This window comes from Thalia democratica, chromosome 2, assembly GCF_965202585.1.
Source record: "Thalia democratica chromosome 2, ktThaDemo2.hap1.1, whole genome shotgun sequence".
Lineage (NCBI taxonomy): Eukaryota > Metazoa > Chordata > Thaliacea > Salpida > Salpidae > Thalia > Thalia democratica.
In genome coordinates, this window is record NC_139166.1 from 16,887,044 (window position 1) to 16,895,399 (window position 8,356).

The following is an 8,356-nucleotide window of genomic DNA, read 5'->3' on the forward strand; positions in this document are numbered from 1 at the left end:
AAATAAGTATGTGTAATAAAAAAAAACTTGCTTGTTCGATATTAATATTTGTTTTGTCATCGATGTATTAATTTTTTATATAAATCATGTTTTATTTTAACTATGTTTTTCAACTATAAAAGTTGACATACCTTTTGTATCAAAAATATTAGCTGTTCACTTATTAAATAAAACTAGAAGATCTAAAATTAGATAAAATCAAATTCACAATAATCAATAAATAAATCACTTAAAAAGTTGAAAACAAATAAAACCAGAACCAAAAAGATAGAAAATTTTACTAAACTTCCAGCTTACAAACAAAAATATACTTATTAATTACATGCAATATAAGCGAAACACTTAATAAAAAAGTTTGACAAAAATGAAACCTTTTTGTACAATGAAAGTAAAAATGTTTCAGCCCGGGCTCGAACCGGGGACCTTTCGCGTGTGAGGCGAACGTGATGACCACTACACTACTAAAACACTTGGCAGTAAGCGTAATATTGCGTGCGTAAACTTGTTGTACCTTGAATTGACTCTCTTTGAAAGCTTCAAACGACGAAAAAATCGGCGAAAGTCTGCAGTGCAGAAGCCTGGACTATCGTGTGCCGAAAGAGACAAGCTCAAGTTTAACAAAAGAGTTGATCATCAGACTTCAGTCATTCCATCTGATCATCAGTTTTTGTTGATTGATACGAGCGTACCAGATGTCTTGCCTAGTGGACAATGTATTGAACGTTGTACAGCAAAAAACAATGCTGAAGTTAATGATTAATGCCATCAAATGGTTGCTTCATGTGAAAACATGATAAACCGTTTGTAGATAGAAGGCTATAGGTTTTTCGGTTGTGACTGACTGATGAGTCCTAATAAGGACGAATCCGTTTTCAGTTTACCGAAAGCATATGGTCTGATGATCTTTGAAAGCTTATGAACATATTCAATAGTACAAAGTAAAAAATGCTGTACAATACAATTGTGTTGTTTAAGTTAAAAATTTGACTTTAAATATAATTAGCAAATTATTAGCCTAAATGAAACTTATATTGATATATAGAAGTAATTGCTACAAGATTGGTTTTAATATAAATTAAATTAGCTGAAGGTCTACCCTTAGAAATAGTTAAAACTAGATTTATATGTTTTAACATTTGAATCTCACTTAGCTATAAATATACATTTTTTCGTTTTTAACAATATTGTTTCAAAAAATATAGAAGTTTTACTATTATGCTGACAACTAGGAAATGAAAAAAATGTTTAAATAATTTGAAAGGTTTTTAAATTTTCAATCATGTAGTATTTTTAAGAGTGCAAACTTTGTTAGAATAAACGTTCTCTGTTTAATTAATTTAGAATTTTGGTATTAGTGTAAAATATATACTTATGAGCTTTGACAAAATATTTCAACTTTTTATTAGCTAGCATAACATAAATGTACAACTATGTGACAAAACAGAAGTATTTAATTAATTGAAAGTTGTTGTAAACATCAAGTAGTACTCAAACTAGTATTAATTTTAATCAAAAGAAGACTTAGTTTATAAAACTTAAAACTTTATTTATATTACAATCAGTAAAACTTTTTAGTTTAACTTTTACGACAAGCTTACAAGCTTAAAGTGACTATTGAGTTTTAGTTATTTATTTATTGTCATACTTTGTTTAGTTGTAGTATAGTGATATTTTAATTTATTACTTATCCACGACTTAAATCAGTTTATAAATTTAAATAACAAATTTTCATTAGCTAGAAAATTTTATAATATATTTAGCAGTTTATTTCTACAGTTAGTTTTATCATTTATAAACACCTCAATTTATTTTCTCAGTCATCATTTAATCAAAACATACTTAGATTTAAAAATATTAATTTTAATAAAATCATAAACTTAATATTCTTTGGTCACACGTATGGATACATACAAATAAAAACAAAAGCAATTACAAAATAAAATGCACGACTTGAAATGAACATTTTTTACAAATAAACATCAAGTTTATAGCCATAAGCGTTAAACCACGTGAGAGTTTACCGCTTAAACTAGCAGATAAACTGTGTATAATTCTGCTAGCGAGCGAAAACGCGTTGAAAATTTGCAACGCATTATTATAGATCATTTTGTCGAGCTAACGGCAAAAAAATTAACGCTTGAACGCACTTATGCTAGCATTTGACTGCAGTACAGAGCTAGCTGAATTTTCATTTGAGATTGTATACAGTAATTTCTCCATTTCAATACAAGCATCGATGGTGTAACGGTTAGCTTTGGTGCCTTCCAAGCACTAGTTACGGTTTCGACTTCCGGTGGACATGTATTCAACATAATATAATCTTAATTAGATAAAACAGTAAGTAAGGATCAACGAAAAAAAAAAGTGTTTTAAGTCGTGTTTGATAGTTTAGTTGTTAAACTCATTAAAAAATAAGTTATAAATCAATAAACCTAAAACATACACAAAAGAGTGATTGTTTTTATTTAAGTATTATAAACTGAATTAAAATTACTATATTTAAAAAGTGTATTTATTCAGTTTTGTAAAATCAAAAACTTCAAGATAATCTACAGAACTCTATTTGAATTCTAATTGAATTTAAATCTACCTGTTATAATTCAAAAAAGCTACGTATAGTGTAGTATATAATTTAAATACTCAGTTTATCTTCGACTACTGGGTTGGCCGAGTGGTTAAGGCGTTGGACTTAAGTTCCAATGGACGATTGTCCGCGTGGGTTCGAACCCCACATCCAGTATTTTTTACGTGTAGTATTATTATTTTTCTTTTTATAACTGTAAGTTTTGAACTAAAAAAAGATTTGGCTTAAAAGCCTTATAAATTTTATTTATTTAACTTAAGTGTTTACAATTTACTTTATAAGTTCATAGTTTTAGAAGCTTATAGTTTTTATGTTTAGTTGAGAAAGTTTTTAAGTTTTTATCCTATTTTACGCATCATAACGTGTTTTATGCTATTAACTTACTATAAAGACGTTTCTAAAAGTAAACTAAAAAAGTTTAAGCTCGTTTTCTTTTGACTGTTACCTTAAGTTATAGTAGTGATTTTAATTAACATTTTAAAAACTAAAACACCATATTTAGAGGGTTGAATACGTATGAAAGTTTAAAAAAAAAAACTTTATTAATCATAGATAATTTTTATAGTATATTTAGTTTATAATGCATGGAATAACTTGAGTGATTTTACAAAAAACTAAGCGTAGTAATACATAATTAAACTAAATGTAGTTTAAACAATAGATAAGTTTCAAAAATAAATAGAGTATAAATAAAATATTTTTTGCTAATTGAATCTACGGTTTTCTACATTTGTTGATAAATAGTTTTATTACATCTTGCTCTAGTTATTTGTTATTTAACCTACATTGGGCCGACAGGCTACAAAGTTTTACTTATATGAACGCGATAGTTGGATACCACGTAACCGACTGCGTGGCCTAATGGATAAGGCGTCTGAGTCCTAATCAGAAGATTACGGGTTCGTGTGTCGGCGTGGACTTCTTATTACAACTGCATTAGAGGTAATTGGTTGGCTTGGAAATAATATATTTGTAAAATTCGACCGAATAAATTGTTTCCTAATATTTCTTTTTGATAAATATCTTCAACTCAAAATTTAAATTTAGTAATGTTTCACCTGTTTGAACTAAATCAAACGAGATCATCACTTGAAAAAAAAACTGTTATTTTTTTTCAATATAAACATGTAAGAAGACATTAGGCTATACTTTATTCAAAACTTGCGTTTATGTGTAAGAAAACAAAAACAAAATAAAACTTATAGCTTAAAGTTATAAACTTCGGAAAATCAGTATATCGCCAGGTTAGTTTATGTCAAGGTTAGAAAAATGTAAGCTACTTAATAATAATATAATTTTAAAACATAAATAAAAAATATACTTACCATTAGCATGCTTATAAGATTCGTGAACAACAAGAAAAAACAACTCTTGTAACTAAAACACTAGGTTAATTACTGCTTTTAGTGTTTAAAACTCAATTATTGTATCGTGACGTAATTATAACTTAGGCATATAAAATCTTAAAGCTCTATTTATTAGAAATTTTGAAATTAGTTACTTTTGTTGGTTTTAATATTTGCTTGTACAAGTTGAAATAGTGGGGAACAGGTCAAAATTACACGAAGACAAAATTGCACGAGGGCACAAAACTGCACGAAGATAATTTCGCACCAAGGGTCAGTTTTGGACGTAGGGTCATTTTTGCACGAGAGTTAAATAAAGCAAAAGAAAACTATAAGATAAATTAACATAATACCAAAAAAAAAATTAATGCATAAAGTAATACTTATTTTATATGTATAAGTATATAATTTAAAATATATATTATATTATAAATTATAAATATAATATATTATAAATAATATATTTTTAAGTATATAAGTACTTATACATAAATGTATAAGTAATAACAAAAATTAAAATAAAAAAACAACTAATAAAAGTTGTTAAAAAAATAAAATAATAATAAAACAAAATAAATTAATCAAAATAAAATAATAATAAAAATAAATAAAAAAGTCGTTTTAATACAAAAAAAAAATTCAACCTGTGCAAAAATTTCTTCTTGCAAAAGTGACCCTTCGTTCAAAAGTGTCTTTTTGCAAGTTTATTACGTGCAATTTTATCCTCTCGTGCAAAAGTGTCTTCGTGCAAAAATATCTTCGTGCAATTTTGTGCCCTCGTGCAATTTTGTACGCTCGTGCAAACTTTAACGCTACACTAAATAGAAAATAGTGATGTATTTATCAAAATTTCTTAAGGTTAGAAATAAAGCATTTTAAAATGAAAACATGAACGTATTAACTCGTTTCCTTTATTTAAAGAAGTTCTCCCGTCAGCATTCGCTATATTCATCTTCTCATCATTACTCATGCAACAATACGACAACTTGCAATTATAAATAAAAACTAACTTTAAAGGTGATTGAATTAAAAATATTAACGCGTTCTTACTCGCAGTATGTCTGTGATGTTGGTATACTATCAAAATCCACCCGCGTTCAAAATCCACCCGATCAAAATCCACCCGCATTCAAAATCCACCCGATCAAAATCCACCCGGTTCAAAATCCACCCGAGTCAAAATCTACCCGATCAAAATCAACCCGATCAAAATCCACCCGATCAAAATCAACCCGGTTCAAAATCCATCCGATCAAAATCCACCCGATCAAAATCAACCCGACTCTAAATCCACCTGTTTCAAAATCCACCCGATCAAAATCCACCCGGTTCAAAATCCACCCGATCAAAATCAATCCAACTCTAAATCCACCCGTTTCAAAATCCACCCGATCAAAATCCACCCGGTTTAAAATCCACCCGATCAAAATCAACCCGAGTCAAAATCAACCCGATCAAAATCCACCCGAGTCAAAATCCACCCGATCAAAATTCATCCGAGTTAAAATCAACCCGAGTCAAAATCCTACCGACACAAAATCAACCAAAGTCAAAATCCAACCGAATCGAAACAAGCACCTTGTTTATTTATTTATTTTTAAATCAAGTATCATTTAAACAAATCTCACCACTCTAAAGTACCAATCTTAAACAAGTTTTATTTAAAAAACACTTATAAAATCTTGTATTTTTGTCCCTTATAAATTGACTTAAGAATATAAAAACTGTACTACAGATTGAACTTATTTTGTGAGGTTTTTTGAGTTGTTATTTGGTATTTTTGCTTATTATAAGGAATTTTTGACAAAAATATTTTTGTTTTTTTGATTACTGAATATAATTTTGAATAGCTACAGCCGGCAAGCAGCTTTTAAAGGTACTGTTGTTTTTGATATAAGTATAACTATAAGAGCTAATAAAAGTTTAACAACGTCAGGATAAACAAATTAAAGTTTTACTATACAAATATGACTATGTTAAAACTTTTAGAAAACTAAAGGATGTGCCAGAAAAAATAATCTTGTATTATCTCAATCACAATTACACGACAATCAATTATAATTTACTGTTTCTAGGTATAAAATTTAATAATTTAGAACTTTTAAGTAATTTTTAAACAAATACGTCACACGATATAATTTTTATAAAAACTGAGTATTACAAGTGAAAGCTACCATTTATACTACAAATTAATCCATTTAATTTAGGGGTCAGCAAACTGCGGCCCTCGAAGTGTAAATATGTGGCCCTCGAGCATGTAAATTTGGTCAACTAAACAAAACAAAATTTAAATTGAAATTTTCAAAAAAGAAAAAGAAATTATAATAGTTTGTTTTTAAGTTTCTGAATATCATTTAAAAATCATTTATTATGCTTAAGTCTTAGATGTGAAAAAAGACAGATAGTAAATCTAGAAGTTTTTCTTTAAAGTTTAGACTTTACTTTTCCTTTTAAACAACAAAAGCTTACGTACTTGGATAAATTACTTATATAATATTGCAAAGTTTTTTTAATTGGCAATTTTACATGTTTTTAACTTTTAAAAACACGGTGACTGGGTTGAAGTAACTGTTGTACTTTTTTTGTTTCAAAAAGTTGCAACCCGAAAAACTTTAGATAGATTATTAAGGTATTTAAAGGTTTTAAAAGAAAAACTTACACTGTTTAAAATGAAAGTATTAATATTTGTTTATATTTTAACTAGTTTAACAAAATCACTAAAATTTTAAATACGTGATATGCTGTGCATTAAATAAAAAAATATTTTTTTTAACTACTAAAAAGAAAATACAAATAAAATAATAGAAATTGATTATAAAAAGTGTACATAATGATCTACACCTGTTTTTAATGATCTACACCTTGTAAATAATAATAGAAATAATAATATGACACAAGTTTAAAAAAAAAAAAGTTTTCGACTTTAGAAAAAAATGTACATTTTAAATATGCCAGGCCTGATCCCTTTAAGTAGATAAACGTGACTAAAACAGATTAAAAACAAAAATTGAATAAAACAACGGCTCGCGGAAAAACTTGAAACATGAAATTTGGCCCGAGATAAACAATTGTCTGCCGACTCTGATTAAATCCAACTGCATCTTCGTTACTTTTAATTACAAAAAAGTAAAAGGCAAACGTTTAAAATTCATTTAGTTTGTGTTTTTTTTAATATAATTTTTTTATGTGAAAGGTCTTAACAAGATATTTATCTATAAAAGTTCTCTTTGTTAAGAAAAGGTCACTAATTTACTTTAGATAGTTACCTTTACTGTATTGCCATTTAAAGATTTTTCAATATTAACTTTAAATTAAATATTTATTAATTTTCGGTTTTATTTGTTAGACAAAATTTTCACGCTTTTAAAGTTAATTTGTCTACTAAAAAATTTGTTATAACAATAGTTGTCTTTACCGTTTAAATTCGTTATAACCAATATAAAATTTTGTTTAATTTTAATATTGTTTCATTTTTAATTAAATTACTTAAAATTTCTCAAGTTTTAACAAATGGATTTTTTTTATATGAAGATTATATTTTAAAAAAAAAGGTAAATAATAACATTTCCGTTTCTATGAATTAAAAAATATCAATTAACAATATAATATTGAACAGTAAATAATAATTTATCTTACTTAATTACAATTTCTATGCAACTTTATATTTATAAAAAAACACAAAACGTTTACAACTAATTAATTAAAAACATGCAGTTATAGCTTTTAACTTAAATTGTCGGAAATTAATTCAAGAAAATTTATCGCATGTAAATTAAAAGTTTTAGATTAGAAAATTTAAAATTTAAACGTTAACCAAAAGAGATTATATTTTATAAAACCACTCAATTAATCACTTTCAAAACTGGCCTTAACCTATTAATAAAATTAATAATACGATTGTTTAAGTTGATACAGTCTGGTACAAAAATTCATAAAAATAACTTATACTTGAATTTAAACTCTCTTGTCTGAAATACATACTTTTTTTAATGAACTTATGTAAAAATAGAACATTTTAATAATAAATTAAAAATGTTATAAGTTTTTTTTTCGTAATATTTGTTATAAATATAGTGTCATTTCTAAAAAACTCAACTTATTTGTTTACTACTACAATTCTAAAGTATATAATTTCCCTAGCTCAAGTCTAACTACTAACTTTTTTAGTTGCAATTTACAAGCTATTTGAGCAAACTCAATGAATTGTAGAGTCGATATTTGTTTTATGTAAAGGACTTTAGAATTCATAGAAAAATGTTTAGCTTTTTAATTTGTACTATTAGTTAAAAACTAGCAAATTAAGTTGTTATCTAATTAAAAATAACTTATAACTTTAGTTACTTTAGACGAAACAATTTTTAGTTTTTTCAAAAATAGATGGTTTATAAAAAAAACATTTAATAAAATAAAATTCAATTAACTTAAA

General features: G+C 26.4%; 2 non-coding genes across 2 annotated transcripts; one reads left to right on the top strand and one right to left on the bottom strand.

Moving 5' to 3' along the window:
* Nucleotides 1–395: 395 nt before the first annotated feature.
* Nucleotides 396–468, bottom strand: Trnav-cac (transfer RNA valine (anticodon CAC)). Its single transcript has one exon. It is a non-coding gene; the product is annotated as a tRNA-Val (tRNA).
* A 2,189-nt stretch (nucleotides 469–2,657) lies between these two features.
* On the top strand, nucleotides 2,658–2,740 carry Trnal-uaa (transfer RNA leucine (anticodon UAA)). The gene has a single exon. It is a non-coding gene; the product is annotated as a tRNA-Leu (tRNA).
* The last annotated feature ends 5,616 nt before the right edge of the window (nucleotides 2,741–8,356 follow it).